This window comes from Triticum urartu, chromosome 1A (genome assembly GCF_056163025.1).
Source record: "Triticum urartu cultivar PI428250 chromosome 1A, HENAU_Tu73, whole genome shotgun sequence".
Classification (NCBI taxonomy): Eukaryota; Viridiplantae; Streptophyta; class Magnoliopsida; order Poales; family Poaceae; genus Triticum; species Triticum urartu.
In genome coordinates, this window is record NC_141873.1 from 577,742,867 (window position 1) to 577,759,584 (window position 16,718).

The 16,718-nt window shown below is 45.9% G+C and overlaps 1 long non-coding RNA gene and 1 pseudogene across 1 annotated transcript; one reads left to right on the forward strand and one right to left on the reverse strand.

Moving 5' to 3' along the window:
• Positions 1-4,989: 4,989 nt before the first annotated feature.
• Positions 4,990-7,804, reverse strand: LOC147992972 (uncharacterized; annotated as a pseudogene).
• Positions 7,805-9,255: 1,451 nt separating this feature from the next.
• On the forward strand, positions 9,256-10,844 carry LOC125540176 (uncharacterized). Its single transcript, XR_007297227.2, has 2 exons — positions 9,256-10,412; positions 10,655-10,844. It is a non-coding gene; the product is annotated as an uncharacterized LOC125540176 (long non-coding RNA).
• The last annotated feature ends 5,874 nt before the right edge of the window (positions 10,845-16,718 follow it).

Consider the following 16,718-nt stretch of genomic DNA (forward strand, 5'->3'; position numbering starts at 1 on the left):
GTCCGGGTCGTCTCGTCCAACAATGCCGCCGAACCAAAGTATGACATGCTGGTAGGCAGTATGACTTATATCGCCCACAACTCACTTGTGTTCTACTCGTGCATATAACATCAACATAAATAACCTAGGCTCTGATACCACTGTTGGGTTTCGTAGTAATTTCAAAATTTTTCCTACGCACACGCAAGATCATGTGATGCATAGCAACGAGAGGGGAGAGTGTTGTCTACGTACCCAACGCAGACCGACTGCGGAAGCGCTGACACAACGTAGAGGAAGTAGTCGTACGTCTTCACGATCCAACCGATCAAGCACCGAAACTACGGCACCTCCGAGTTCGAGCACACGTTCAGCTCGATGACGATCCCCGAACTCCGATCCAGCAAAGTGTCGGGGAAGAGTTCTGTCAGCACGACGGCGTGGTGACGATCTTGATGCACTACAGCAGCAGGGCTTCGCCTAAACTCCGCTACAGTATTATCGAGGGCTATGGTGGCTGGGGGCACCGCACACGGCTAAGGAATAGATCACGTGGATCAACTTGTGTGTTCTAGGGTGCCTCTACCTCAGTATATAAAGGACCAAAGGGGGGAGGCTGGCCGGCCACAAGGGGTGCGCCAGGAGAGTCCTACTCCCTCCGGGAGTAGGATTCCCCCCCCCCAATCCTAGTTGGAATAGGATTCGCGGAGGGGGGAAAAGAGAGAGAGAGGGGGCCGGCCACCTCTCCTAGTCCTAATAGGACTAGGGGAAGGGGGAGGCGCACAACCCATGCAGGGCTGCCTCTTCTCTTTTCCACTAAGGCCCATCATGGCCCATTTAGCTCCCGGGGGGTTCCGGTAACCTTCCCGGTACTCCGGTAAAATCCCGATTTCACCCGGAACACTTCCGATATCCAAACATAGGCTTCCAATAAATCAATCTTTATGTCTCGACCATTTATAGACTCCTCGTCATGTCCGTGATCACATCCGGGACTCCGAACAATCTTCGGTACATCAAAATGCATAAACTCATAATATAACTGTCATCGTAACCTTAGGCGTGCGGACCCTATGGGTTCGAGAACAATGTAGACATGACCGAGACACGTCTCCGGTCAATAACCAATAGCGGGACCTAGATGCCCATATTGGCTCCTACATATTCTACAAAGATCTTTATCGGTCAGACCGCATAACAACATACGTTGTTCCCTTTGTCATCGAGATGTTACTTGCCCGAGATTCGATCGTCGGTATTCCAATACCTAGTTCAATCTCGTTACCAGCAAGTCTCTTTACTCGTTCTGTAATACATCATCCCGCAACTAACTCATTTAGTTGCAATGCTTGCAAGGCTTTAAGTGATGTGCATTACCGAGAGGGCCCAGAGATACCTCTCCGACAATCAGAGTGACAAATCCTAATCTCGAAATACGCCAACCCAACATCTACCTTTGGAGACACCTGTAATGCTCCTTTATAATCACCCAGTTACGTTGTGACGTTTGGTAGCACCCAAAGTGTTCCTCCGGCAAACGGGAGTTGCATAATCTCATAGTTATAGGAACATGTATAAGTCATGAAGAAAGCAATAGCAACATACTAAACGATCAGGTGCTAAGCTAATGGAATGGGTCATGTCAATCAGATCATTCAACTAATGATGTGACCTCGTTAATCAAATAACAACTCATTGTTCATGGTTAGGAAACATAACCATCTTTGATTAACGAGCTAGTCAAGTAGAGGCATACTAGTGACACTTAGTTTGTCTATGTATTCACACATGTATTATGTTTCCGTTTAATACAATTCTAGCATGAATAATAAACATTTATCATGATTATAAGGAAATAAATAATAACTTTATTATTGCCTCTAGGGCATATTTCCTTCAAATGATGACTTCATGTAGTTTTTATGATGTATGTTGTAAGTTTAGTCGTACGTACCGTTAATTTAGATGTAGTTCTATCTAGTTGTTTGTACTATCTTGTTGTACGAGCATTATGTTCTATCTAAATATGATGTTGTAGTTCGGATAGCAGAGTACTAAAATAGAGTAGGCATATGTCTCATACATAAGTACATAGTCATTTGTCTCATACAGAAGTAGATGGTCATGTCTCTACTGATAGATGGAAGCGTCAGTGACGACGTCTGTCCTGGCGGGGAGGCGGATCTGGAAGCGGCGTCCATCCCAACCTATTAGGTGGCCTAATGTTACGAGGAGGAATTTCAGACTCTCCCTGGTCATGCTATGTATCCTGTGTGGGGCCTGGTGGAGGAGTCGAATACATGTTCATCCAATGGGTGTGCTGCGACATCTGAGCCTGTATGTTCTCCTCAGGATGTTGATCACTCCCCCACGTATCATGTGATGCTGACATAGACGCATGATATCCGTAGGCTCCTGCATGATGGAACGTTTAGTCATGAAGAATGAGGTCGCCTCAATTAATATTGAAAACAATAAATATGAAGACACTTACCTGTTGGTTGTGACGGCTGCTCTGGCTCAAACAGGAAGCTCGACGAGGGACCGTGCTGCTGTGGCTGTGGAGAAAACACGAAGCTCGATGAGGGACCGTGCTGCTATGGCTGTGGAGAAAACACGAAGCTCGACGTGGGACCATAGTGCTGTGGTTGCTGCCACGTTGAACTGCCAGGTTGGTCAAGACGGGGTGGCCTGGTTGTCGGCTGATGTGCTAGACGTGGACGTGGTTGATGTCGGTGCATGGAGTAACGTGGCTGCTACTGCTGGTGCTGAACAACGTCGGTTCTCCGGGTGCACGTGATAGCCTCATACACAGTCCGTATCTTGTTCTGAATTTGTTCCAAGAAGGGATGTAGCACTGGACGGTGCTGAAGAAGAGGTCCAAACGACAATGATTGTCCAAAGGTGGTCACGTCCTCGTAGAGTTCGTGTGTCAAGGTAGCCTGCAAATTTCCATGACGATTAATAATGTATGTCTCTTGCACGTCAAAGTATGTGACAACATTACTTAAAGAAAATATATCTTACCGTGTACTGCCTAGAGTCTGAAGTGTCATAGCTCGGGTACATATCCGACGGAGTAGGATCCGGTATATCCTCTGGGTGGGAGTGCTCAACGATGCGTAACCGTGTTCCAGTCATGTAGCGCCGCAAATAGATATTGAATTCATTGAGATCAAAATTGTGATTCTCATGCCATATATGTGTGTTTGTTGTCTCCCATTCTATAACATATGACTCTAGTCTAACTAGCCAGTCAGCAGTTGTCCTGGTCATGCCCTTCCTTGTCGTCCTAAAATTGTGGTGTGTGTTCAACAATTACCTAAAGCTTCGAATGGAGTACTATGAAAGATAATGCAACATTGAAAAACTGGTTAATACATGTGGATGTGTGCTGGCACCGGTTCTCTATAGGGGGAGGCAGCTCCAATTGCAGAAGACAAATTGCCTCATAACCCTCTGTTGTGCCATCTCCTCGACGAAGACATCGAAGATAATCTTTGATTTTTTCATCCAGTAATCTCGGTCCCTTGTGCATAGCATAGACATACCACCAGGGTATCTCGCTTGTATGGCTGCTTCCATGTAGGGCTGCTAGATGACCCCGGTGTACGCATCGAACCGCTCATTCAATGCTGTGTATGCCTTCCTGGTCTGATCACTAGCAAAGCGTCTCTGCAGAAAACAAAAGTTAGTAGCCGCTAGCATCGAACTATCTCTTGTACAGAAAAAAGTTGCATTAAACTATAACACGGTGCATACCTCGCGACGTGTCCAACACAGACCAAAAGTAGGCATGTTGATGCCGTCAACATCAAACATGGCGTCTATAGGCTCACGGACACGTACGTCTGGTCGCCCTATAGAGAACCTCTCCCATGACCACAGCTGTAGGAATAGAGGGCATCCAAGAAGGAATGGATTTCTCGATGTAAGCTGGCAACCGTTGCACATACCTCGGTATGTAGCCGCTAAGACCTCCGAATCCCAACTCCTCTGTCTGATCTGATCCGCCGTCTGAGCGCTCGCTATCTCGAGTGCCATAGGGATGTAGAGCGTGCTAATAGTGGTGACATGGTTCTCTGTGAACATCACCTTGCCGAAAAGCCACATTAAGTAGGCCTCCAGGCTCCGAGTGATCTGTTCTGCAGTCAACGGCGCCCGGAATTTCTGGATCTGCATTAAGCAAAGAGAAAGTTTTAGTAAGCCATAGTTATTTTCTGTAAAACCGTATGCACGATAACTTGAAGATAAGAGGTAGGGGAAATTACCTGGAAATTGAGCAACCACTCATACTTAGGTCCGTGATGCTCCCATACCGGATCCGGAGCATCTGGAATAACACCATGAAAACGTTGTGTAAGAGCTCGCTCCCAACCAGCCGGTGCGTCCAATGGTCCGATGGCATGACCTGCCAACGGTAGTCCGAGCAAAAGTGACACATCCTCCAGAGTAGGAACCATCTCTCCCCATCGGAAGTGAAACGTGTGGGTCTCTGGCCTCCAACGGTCCACTAAGCAGCTCAGCAAGGACCCGTCGATGACAAGGCGTTTCTCACCTGGGATACACTCAACCAAACACGCAAAAGGTAAAATACCGGCCCATTTCAACCTTCATCAGAGAACATTTCAGTTAGTGTCTCCCATTAATATGCATGTCAGTGTGCAAATTAATAAAGCACGTACCGCTGAAGCCATCATGGGTGTATCATCCAGTTTTCCTTAGGAGTGCGAGTGACCAGAGGCTCAAACTTGCGCTCATACCATATCGCAGCACCATGACCCCTATCAATGTCCCCATTCAGCAACCACATTCCCGACATTCCTGCACATAAAAAATTCAGAACATAGCGCCACACTTAATAAAAATTCAGAACATAGTGTCACACTTAATATAAATTCAGAACATAGTGCCACACTTAATACAAATTCAGAACATAGTGCCACACTTAATACAAATTCAGAACATAGTGCCACGCTTAATACAAATTCAGAACATACTACTGCTAGCTTAGTTTCTTCCTCTCGCCCTTACTCCTCTGCCGCCTCTACCTCCTCTTCTTCCCCGGTTGCCTCGTCCACGCCCAGTGACGAAAGTGGGACAATTAGTGTCCCTATGGCCAAATTCATTGCATAGAATGCATTGCCTAGTCGGACCTCCTGCTTTAGATTCATCCATATCATTCCGGATGCGCTGACACTGCCATCTGCCTCGTACGCATATGCTCTGGGTTTGGAATGTAACGCCTTTCAGCAGGGTTGACGTTGTTGAAATTACCCATTGATCGAAAACCCATCAGCTCACCTGTCCAGGTATTGAGGACAAACTCTTTCAGAAAAAATGGAGACATAAACGATATTGCGTCCATTCCAAGCTGCCCGCAAGCAGCAAGTACATGTGAGAAAGGTAGGTGAAGCAATTTCGGTTTGTTGCATGTGCACTCACACGTTGGCCAGGCTTCATTACCAATTTTCACCTCATGCATCCTCAACTCATTTGCACATCCGAATTTATTGTTGGCTAAGCGGACCTCAAACCTTCTTTCTTGATTACCGATGGCGACTACAGTGTGTGACCTAGCTTTTTGCATCTTGTTGTCCATGTACTTCGTGACTCTTTCACAGTACCGTGTATTCGGGTTGTTGAAGATATGCTGCTCTGCTTTTTGACGTCTATCTCTGAAATACTTGACGGTGCCATAGAAAATACCCTCAACGATGGCTGTAAGTGGCAATGCCCGATTTCCTCTGAGGACAAAGTTGTATGTTTCCGTGAGGTTTGTTGTCATGACACTGTACCTTGCTCCATGTGTGTCATGTAGCAAAGACCACCTCTCCAGAGGCTCATGCTCTATCCACTGCTCGAAGGTTTTAATCGACCTCCCAAGCCTTCTCCTAGTACCAGGTGGGTTAAATCCTGGCAGGTCACATAGCCCAACAGGCTCCTCCTCCACGGCCGTTGTTCCTGTTGCTAACTGTGCAGCTACTGCTTCAACATGTGCCCTCACCGATGCATCTCTTGCAGCTTTCCTGTCCCTCATGTGCCCCTGCGTGCACACATTAAGTCTGTCACGTATCAAATTGTACTTCCATAACTGGTTCTGCTTGCAGAGTTTTTTGAACAGATTCGTCAGGTTCTTATTTCTAAACTGCGAGAAGAAATTAGCCCCCAGATGGCGCATGCACCAACGGCTCTGCAAGTCCTGCCATGGAACTTGTTCCTCAGGGCCTGGGTTTGTCAGTGTCCTTATTGCACTGAGTATACCTGCATGCCTGTCATGAAGGATGCACACATTGGGCTTCTCCTTCACAACTGATATTTTCAACTGCCTGAAGAACCATGTCCAACTTTCAATGTTCTCACTCTCCACAAAAGCAAATGCGAGTGGGACGACTTGATTTTGGCCGTCTTGACCTATGGCTGTTAAGATCTGACCCTTGTACTTGCCTGTGAGAAAAGGACCGTTAATACATATCACCGGTCGGCAATGCCTGAAAGCTTCAATGCATACACTGAAAGAGAAGAACAGACGATGTAGCACCCTCACAGTTGGGAACTCTGACATGAACATGTGTTGGATATCGATATAGGTGCCTGGATTCCGTTGCTGCAGGGTGTGGAGGAGCTGGACAACAGAGTCATATGCATCAAAATAAGAACCAAATCTCCTCTCAAGCGCCGCATGCTTAGCCCTCCAAGCCTTGCCATAAGAAATTTTGTACTTGAACCTGGCGAAGACTTTTGTCTGGACTGCCTTCACTTCCATAGCTTTGCCCTGCACTATCTCATCGTAAAACAACCGAGCAATAAGCTTGGATGAAAGGTTGGCATGATTTTGAGGGATGCAGGGAATACGACAAGTGTGATTAACTAAGTCACTTATCACCCAACTTGTGCCATACTTAGGGAGAAAACCATGCACCCTGGCGGGATAATCTGCGTTCTTGCATACCATTGTCAGGAATTTCTGACTAGACACCTGAGTTGTGAAAACCATTTGCGTGGACATTGCCCAGTTAATTATTGCATCCTTCAGGGCTTGCTTGTTCGGATACATAGCACCCATCGCAATATTGTTCTGGTGATATTGCCAGGCTGAATCATGTCCATCATTCACGGTCATTGCAGATGAGAAGTCATGATTCCATGATGCAGGATTCGGGATCTCCTCTGCATTTTCTTCTTCATCTGACTCGTCAGAATCATCGGCATGACCCCTTTCAACATCGGTGTCTTCTTCTTCCATCTGGTCCTGCATGTGCCCATCTACCTCGTCAGCGTCCACCTCGCCATTGTAATCACCATCGGCATTTCCTCCTTCTACCTGACTACTCTGCCCTGGTTCATAACCATAAGCATTTCCTCCTTCTACCTGACTGCTCTGTCCTTGTTCGTAACCATCATCTCCAGCAGTTGACATAGATAATTGCCTCCCTACACTGCTATGACCAGGATCGTAGCCACCCTCGCCTTCATGTGCAGTGACCTCCTTCACGACGGGAAGCACTAAAGCAACAAGATTGCATCCCCTTCGTTCACAACCTTGTAACCACCGCACCCATTCGGAGTCTCGCTCTATCGGCCTCAAATAAAAGTAAATTATTGTACTTGACCGTGTCCATAATGCATGAACACCGACGGTGTGTGTTTCAGTATCAAGACCTAAACTTGCCGCAATCCATTCTTTCAACTGACTGACAGACCATATTTGAGGTGCGCTCATTGGCACATCTATGTGAGTAAATTCACTCAGATCTGCTCCCATCTCAGTTGTTTGGACAGTACCAGGACCATAGCAAAATCTGAACTTCACTACATCGGACATCTCGGCTCATCTATTTTTTTCAACAACGAAATACAATCCACTAACAAATATTAGACATGTCTATATATATTACAGAATATTAACGGAGCAACTAATACAATTCACACACCTACAAGTATATTACAAATATTTGCCGGAGCAACTACAAATATTTACCGATTTTAATATTTGACTATCTATATTACGGATTTTACCGGAACTACTCCAAATACTGACACTCCTACATACTTCACATCCACATATAGTACGGAATATTACCGGAGCAACTACACATTTTTACACAAATAATTAGTTGACATCTAAATATATTTACGTATACTACCGGAGCAAATAACAATAATCGCACACCTAATTTATTTCACATCCAAACATATTAGCAAATACTACCGGAGCACCTACGAAAAATAAAATGTTTGCTGAAATATACCCTTGAAGCGTGCGTGGGAACGAAGAACGATGAACGACGGCCACCAAACTGCCGGTGCTTCGCCTCCAACGAAGAACGGCGAACGACGAGCTTCACCTCCACCACCTCCACCACACTGCCCCAACTTCACCACCACCACCTTCACCTCCACGAGCTACCAAAATGCTCACCACGACCACCATGAGCTACCCCATCAGTAGATCGAGGACTCTTTTGGCTGCCCTAACTAAGTTGAATCCATTCACGGTGCCAAATCCGCAAAAAACTGGCTCATTTAGGTGTAGAAATTGAAGGTATCTTCGTGTAGAGAGAGGAGAAGGAACGAACACAGGAAGAACAGATATGCTCGAGTGGGAATAATGGAGGAAGCAGCCACAGGGAGCCAGGCGTGCTGCGACGTGGGGTCGCACCCTGTCGGCTCGCAGCTGGCCGATCAACCCGTGGTAGGCTGACAGGGGCTCACCCCGTGAACGCCGCGGCGACATCTCCCTCTCCCCCCCCCCCCCCCCCCCCGCGACGTAGCCTGCCCAGTGCGCGCGCGACACGTGGCAGGCGGGCCAGCTGTCGGCCGGCTACTGGCCGACTACGCCCAGTCGGCCTGCTGTGGGCTGACTAGGCCCAGTCGGCCTGCAGCGGGCCGGCGGTGTATTATTTTTGAAAATCATTTTTTCAGCGTAATATTTGTGCAAATTAATAAAAAATATATTATTTAATTTTTTATTTTCGTGAATATTGTTTTAAAATTGACCGAGAATCGATTCCTGTTTGCCTCTCAATTTTTTTTCCAGGCTTGAATGGACTAAAAGTGACGAACGATGTACGAAAAAGAATAATTATAAAGATGGAGAAACTATCCATCCTTTAATATTAGGTAGAGATAGAGATAGAGAATAGAGAGTAGAGGTAGAGATAGAGAGTATATATATATATATATATATATATATATATATATATATATATATATATGCGAAATTGTGGATATCAAAACTGACTATGGGCATGACGCGCGCGCGGAGATCCGTGCTGAGATTCGCTGGCCGAAAAATGGGGCGGGTTGTTTGGTTTTCTGCGGGCGTCCGGCCTTTTTTTCTTCTGCCATGGTTGCAGTCTTTCCTGAGCTAGCGCAGAGTGGCAGGAGGTGGTCACGAGCGCAAAGCCGCAAACCCATCGATTCCTCTCTTTCTTTCTCACCTGCTCCCGCCGCCCCACCCCGTGTCTCTGAGCATAATTGGTTTGATGCCAACATTTGGCATTGCCAATATTTGGCAAGTCAAGATTTGGCAAACTCAAAAGTTACCAAATTTTGACAACTTTTTGTGAGATTGATAAGAAAAGTTGGTAGTCAACCAATCACTAGCCAACATTTGGCATTGGCCAAATATTTGCATGCCAATTTTTGGCATCGAACCAATTATGCACCCTCTGCTTCTTCCTCCACCCGCACCACGCCCGACACTCCGCCTCCACGCGTAGCACCAAATCCACCGCCTCGTGCTCTTCCTCCACCTCCACTTTTATGGAGCACCAAAGCCACCACGCGAGGGCCCACCATCCTCACGGAGACGGAGCTCAACGGGAGCGACGACAGCCTCCCTCGCCTCCTCCACTAGGAGCGACGGCAGCCTCCACCAAGATCTGCGTGGGGAGGCTGATGTTCTCGACGGGCAGGGGCACTCGCGGACGTGCTCCTTCTCCTCATTTGCCACCTCTGTCGAGAGCCGCGTGACTGTCGCCCTCGAGAGCGCGGCTGCAGCCCATCCATGGTGTGCGTCCAGAGCCTTGCGACGACATCACCAAGTCGGCGAGTGTGGGATCCACACCTCCAGTGAGCAGTGTCTCCCCTCCCCCGTAGTTTGACAAGACACCATGGACTCCCCCGTCACAGTCCTGGTGGGCCGGCGGATGAGGCAGCTAGCCCAAGGCGAGCTGGACGATGTGTGCACGCCGAGCGACAACGACAGCGGTTGCTCGCTCAGGTCAACCACCACGCGTGCAGGCCACCATGGTGTCCGTCGCGGCCGTTGAATCTGCAGATCGGCGGGATACAACGTGGTGGGGAGGAGGTGAGCTGGCCGTGGTGGGGAGGAGGAGCAGCTGTGGCGGGGAGAGATTGCCGCTGTGAACACAAACCGCAAAAAATCCATCCACATCAACGTTGTTGAAATTGAAGTTGGCCATGAGGTGAGCTTACTGCAGTCCCCCCCTCCAATCCTTCTTGCAATGCTTTTGATGATTCATGATCCTGGAGTAACAAGTAGAATTAGATGGATGGATTATTACACCTGAATTTTGATGTAATTGCGGTGTTGCTGAGCTTCCCTCTTCTTGCTTTGTTTCTGCAAACATAACCTCCTGGTTTTGTACCTTTTAAGAGAGATTGTTGTTGTGATATAAAAATTGTTTGACCCATATTTTTAGTGCAGACAAAAGCACATCCACGGGCCATGGAGAAATTTTCCAGACACTAAACCAGGAGAATTATAACTTATTTTGTCTAAACTTCTCTGTTTTATGTTCACAAGCTTGGATGCTAAATTGTATACTATATAATTGTTTGTACATGACTTTGCAACTTTCCTAACCGGACTTTGATATTTACAATATTCGAAAACACTTTTAACTTTTGAAGTGTGATGCTTGTGCTCCTGCACCGAGTTTTAATCTACTGAAAGTTGACTAGTGAATCTTTGATGGACATTTTGAGCTCATTTTCTGGTCATGGCTGAAACACTTTTAACTTCTGATTTTGGTAATTTTGGGGAGATGTAAATCTGAATAAATATTGTAAGTGAAACATTGAAGGAACTGTTATCTGAATCAACGCATGTTGAATTTGACCTCAATTGCCAATGTTATCTGAAGGAACGCACACACTTTTAGATCTACACACATGTTCTCTGAATAAACCCCTTTTTGATGCAAGTTATCTGAGTATGATGCACTTGTACTCAAATTCTTTAACTGTGTGCCATGGTCTGGGCCTAGGTTCAGAAATTTTAACTGCTCCGGCTACCGACGACGCATGGGGAGAAAACACCACACTGCGTAAAACTACACAGGGAAAGGTTGAGACTGCATTTTCCTCCTTGGTAACAATTCACGAGCATACATGTCACACGGTTGACTTGGGATCCCATGTCGAAAACCCCACAAAGCTGACCAGTGTTTCAGGCTTCCCGAGCACGCGAACAGGACGCCTTCTGCAGTATTAGCTGCCTGCCACCCGCTCTGGAGTCTGCCTCTTTTGTATTTTTGGGTAGAGAATGGAAGGACTGTAGGCATGCAAACTACTTCCTTCGTCTCATAATGTAAGACATTTTTTGACTCTAGCATAATGTCCAAAACGTTTTACATTATAGGATGGGGGAGTAGTATTTCAAGTTGGCCATCATATAAAAACAGGACGGACAACTAGATCGTTTGCTTGGAGGTTGGAGCTGGTGTTGTCGCTCGATACCTAGTATTATCTCTCCTTACACTTGACTAATTATGTGTAAACCACACTAAACCTCATACTCTCTCCGTCTCAAAATAAGTTTAGTACAAAATTGTACTAAGCTTGAGACACTTATTTTGGAACTGGACGACGTGACACGAAGGGAGGTGGTGGGTTCGCCACAAAGAACCGTCAAAACTACACTTTGAACCGTAGTACGATTTGCAAAGAACTGGCATCCAACCTTCAAGGAACCGGACGACGTGACACGGAGGGAGGTGGTGGGTTCGCCACAAAGAACCGTCAAAACTACACTTTGAACCGTAGTACAATTTACAAAGAACCGACATCCGACCATCAAGGAACCGGACGACGTGACACGGAGGGAGGTGGTGGGTTCACCACAAAGAACCGTCAAAACTACACTTTGAACCATAGTACAATTTGCAAAGAACCGGCATCCGACCATCAAGGAACCGGATGACGTGACATGGAGGGAGGTGGTGGGTTCACCACAAAGAACCATCAAAACTACACTTTGAACCATAGTACAATCTGCAAAGAACCGGCATCCGACCATCAAGGAACCGGACCCGGACGACGTGACACGGAGGGAGGTGGTGGGTTCGCCACAAAGAACTGTCAAAACTACACTTTGAACTGTAGTATGATTTGCAAAAAACCGGCATTCGACCTTCAAGGAACCGGACGACGTGACACGGAGGGAGTGGTGGGTTCGCCACAAAGAACCGTCAAAACTACACTTTGAACTGTAGTACGATTTGCAAAGAAACGGCATCCGACCTTCAAGGAACCGGACGACGTGACACGGAGGGAGGTGGTGGGTTCGCCACAAAGAACCGTCAAAACTACACTTCGAACCGGTTGGCAGCTTTCGGCCAGAACTTTTACAGAAAATGGCAGGCTGTGTGCAGTACATATATGCGAGGAAAATAAAGCAAGGAGAGAGAAAAGGAACTAGTTGAAAGGAAAGGTTCCAATCTTGATGCACCCACATGCGGTTCCGATAGTAATGACCGGGGTACGTTAGAATAAATTCGAGGCATACCATTGATCATCCGAGGACCAAGCAATCAGACGAGCACGACACCAAGATTTGTTAACGAGGTTCACCGATATGGCTGCATCCCCGAGGCCTGATTGTTGGGGAACGTAGTAATTTCAAAAAATTTCCTACGCACACGCAAGATCATGGTGATGCATAGCAACGAGAGGGGAGAGTGTGATCTACGTACCCTTGTAGATCGACAACGGAAGCGTTAGCAGAACGCGGTTGATGTAGTCGTACGTCTTCACGATCCGACCGATCCAAGCACCGTTACTCTGGTACCTCCGAGTTCTTGGCACACGTTCAGCTCGATGACGCTCCCTGGGCTCCGATCCAGCAAAGCTTCGGGGAGGAGTTCCGTCAGCACGACGGCGTGGTGATGATCTTGATGTTCAACTGTCGCAGGGCTTCGCCTAAGCACCACTACAATATGACCGAGGTGGAATATGGTGGAGGGGGGCACCGCACATGGCTAAGGAACGATCACGAAGATCAACTTGTGTGTCATGGGGTGCCCCCTGCCCCCGTATATAAAGGAGCAAGGGGGAGGGGGCGGCCGGCCTAGGAGGGGGCGCGCCAAGGGGAGTCCTACTCCCACCGGGAGTAGGACTCCCTCCTTCCTTGTTGGAGTAGGAGAAGGGGAAAGAGGGGGAGAGGAAGAAGGAAAAGGGGGCTGCGTCCCTTGTCCGACCAGAGGGGGGGCGCAGGCCTCCTTCCTTTTGGCCTCTCTCCTCTATTCCCGTATGGCCCAATAAGGCCCATATACTCCCCGGCGAATTCCCGTAACTCTCCGGTACTCCGAAAAATACCCGAATCACTCGGAACCTTTCCGATGTCCGAATATAGTCGTCCAATATATCGATTTTTACGTCTCGACCATTTCGAGACTCCTCGTCATGTCCCCGATCCCATCCGGGACTCCGAACTCCTTCGGTACATCAAAACTCATAAACTCATAATATAACTGTCATCGAAACCTTAAGCGTGCGGACCCTACGGTTCGAGAACAATGTAGACATGACCGAGACATGTCTCCGGTCAATAACCAATAGCGGGACCTGGATGCTCATATTGGCTCCTACATATTCTACGAAGATCTTTATCGGTCAGACCGCATAACAACATACGTTGTTCCCTTTGTCATCAGTATGTTACTTGCCCGAGATTCGATCGTCGGTATCCAATACCTAGTTCAATCTCGTTACCGGCAAGTCTCTTTACTCGTTCCTTAATACATCATCCCGCAACTAACTCATTAGTTGCAATGCTTGCAAGGCTTTAAGTGATGTGCATTACCGAGAGGGCCCAGAGATACCTCTCCGACATTTGGAGTGACAAATCCTAATCTCGAAATACGCCAACCCAACAAGTACCTTTGGAGACACCTGTAGAGCACCTTTATAATCACCCAGTTACGTTGTGACGTTTGGTAGCACACAAAGTGTTCCTCCGGTAAACGGGAGTTGCATAATCTCATAGTCATAGGAACATGTATAAGTCATGAAGAAAGCAATAGCAACATACTAAACGATCGGGTGCTAAGCTAACGGAATGGGTCATGTCAATCAGATCATTCATCTAATGATGTGATCCCATTAATCAAATAACAACTCTTTGTCTATGGTTCGGAAACATAACCATCTTTGATTAATGAGGTAGTCAAGTAGAGGCATACTAGTGACACTCTGTTTGTCTATGTATTCACACATGTATTATGTTTCCGGTTAATACAATTCTAGCATGAATAATAAACATTTATCATGAAATAAGGAAATAAATAATAACTTTATTATTGCCTCTAGGGCATATTTCCTTCAGTCTCCCACTTGCACTAGAGTCAATAATCTAGATCACATCGCCATGTGATTTGACATCAATAGTTCACATCTTTATGTGGATAACACCCATAGTTCACATCGATATGTGATCAACACCCAAAGGGTTTACTAGAGTCAGTAATCTAGTTCACATCGCTATGTGATTAACACCCAAAGAGTACTAAGGTGTGATCATGTTTTGCTTGTGAGAGAAGCTTAGTCAACGGGTTTACCAAAATTCAGATCCGTATGTATTTTGCAAAATTCTATGTCTACAATGCTCTGCACGGAGCTACTCTAGCTAATTGCTCCTACTTTCAATATGTATCCAGATTTAGACTTAGAGTCATCTGGATTAGTGTCAAAACTTGCATCGACGTAACCCTTTACGACGAACCTTTTGTCACTTCCATAATCGAGAAACATATCCTTATTCCACTAAGGATAATTTTGACCGTTGTCCAGTGATCTACTCCTAGATCACTATTGTACTCCCTTGCCAATCTCAGTGGTAGGGTATACAATAGATCTGGTACACAGAATGGCATACTTTATAGAACCTATGGCTAAGGCATAGGGAATGACTTTCATTCTCTTTTCTATCTTCTGCCGTGGTCGGGCTTTGAGTCTTACTCAATTTCACACCTTGTAACACAGGCAAGAACTCTTTCTTTGACTGTTCCATTTTGAACTACTTCAAAAACTTGTCAAGGTATGTACTTATTGAAAAAACTTATCAAGCGTCTTGATCTATCTCTATAGATCTTGATGCTCAATATGTAAGCAGCTTCACCAAGGTCTTTCTTTGAAAAACTCCTTTCAAACACTCCTTTATGCTTTGCAGAATAATTCTACATTATTTCCGATCAACAATATGTCATTCACATATACTTATCAGAAATGTTGTAGTGCTCCCACTCACTTTCTTGTAAATATAGGCTTCACCGTAAGTCTGTATAAAACTATATGCTTTGATCAACTTATCAAAGCGTATATTCCAACTCCGAGATGCTTGCACCAGTCCATAGATGGATCGCTGGAGCTTGCTTATTTTGTTAGCACCTTTAGGATTGAAAAAACCTTCTGGTTGCATCATATACAACTCTTTCTTTAAGAAATCCATTAAGGATTGCAGTTTTGTTATCCATTTGCCAGATTTCATAAAATGCGGCAATTGCTAACATGATTTGGACAGACTTTTAAGCATCGATACGAGTGAGAAAATCTCATCGTAGTCATCACCTTGAACTTTGTCGAAAACCTTTTGCGACAATTCTAGCTTTGTAGATAGTAACACTACTATCAGCGTCCATCTTCCTCTTGAAGATCCATTTATTTTCTATGGCTTGCCAATCATCGGACAAGTCAACCAAAGTCCATACTTTGTTCTCATACATGGATCCCATCTCAGATTTCATGGCCTCAAGCCATTTTGCGGAATCTGGGCTCACCATCACTTCTTTATAGTTCGCAAGTTCGTCATGGTCTAGTAACATGACTTCCAGAACAGGATTACCGTACCACTCTGGTGCGGATCTCACTCTGGTTTACCTACGAGATTCGGTAGTAACTTGATCTGAAGTTACATGATCATCATCATTAGCTTCCTCACTAATTGGTGTAGTATTCACAAGAACAGATTTCTGTGATGAACTACTTTCAAATAAGGGAGATGGTACAATTACCTTATCAAGTTTTCTACTTTCTTCCCACTCACTTCTTTCGAGAGAAACTCCTTCTCTAGAAAGGATCCATTCTTAGCAACGAATGTCTTGCCTTCGGATCTGTGATAGAAGATGTACCCAATAGTCTCCTTTGGGTATCCTATGAAGACATATTTCTCCGATTTGGGTTTGAGCTTATCAGGATGAAACTTTTTCATATAAGCATCACAATCCCAAACTTTAAGAAACGACAACTTTGGTTTCTTACCAAACCACAGTTCAGATTGTGTCGTCTCAACGGACTTAGATGGTGCCCTTTTAAACGTGAATGCAGCTGTCTTTAATGCATAACCCCAAAACGATAGTGGTAGATCGGTAAGAGACATCATAGATTGCACTATATCCAATAAAGTACGGTTATGACGATCGGACACACCAGCTGTGGTGTTCCAGATGGCATGAGTTTGTGAAACTATTCCACAATGTTTTAATTGAAGGCCA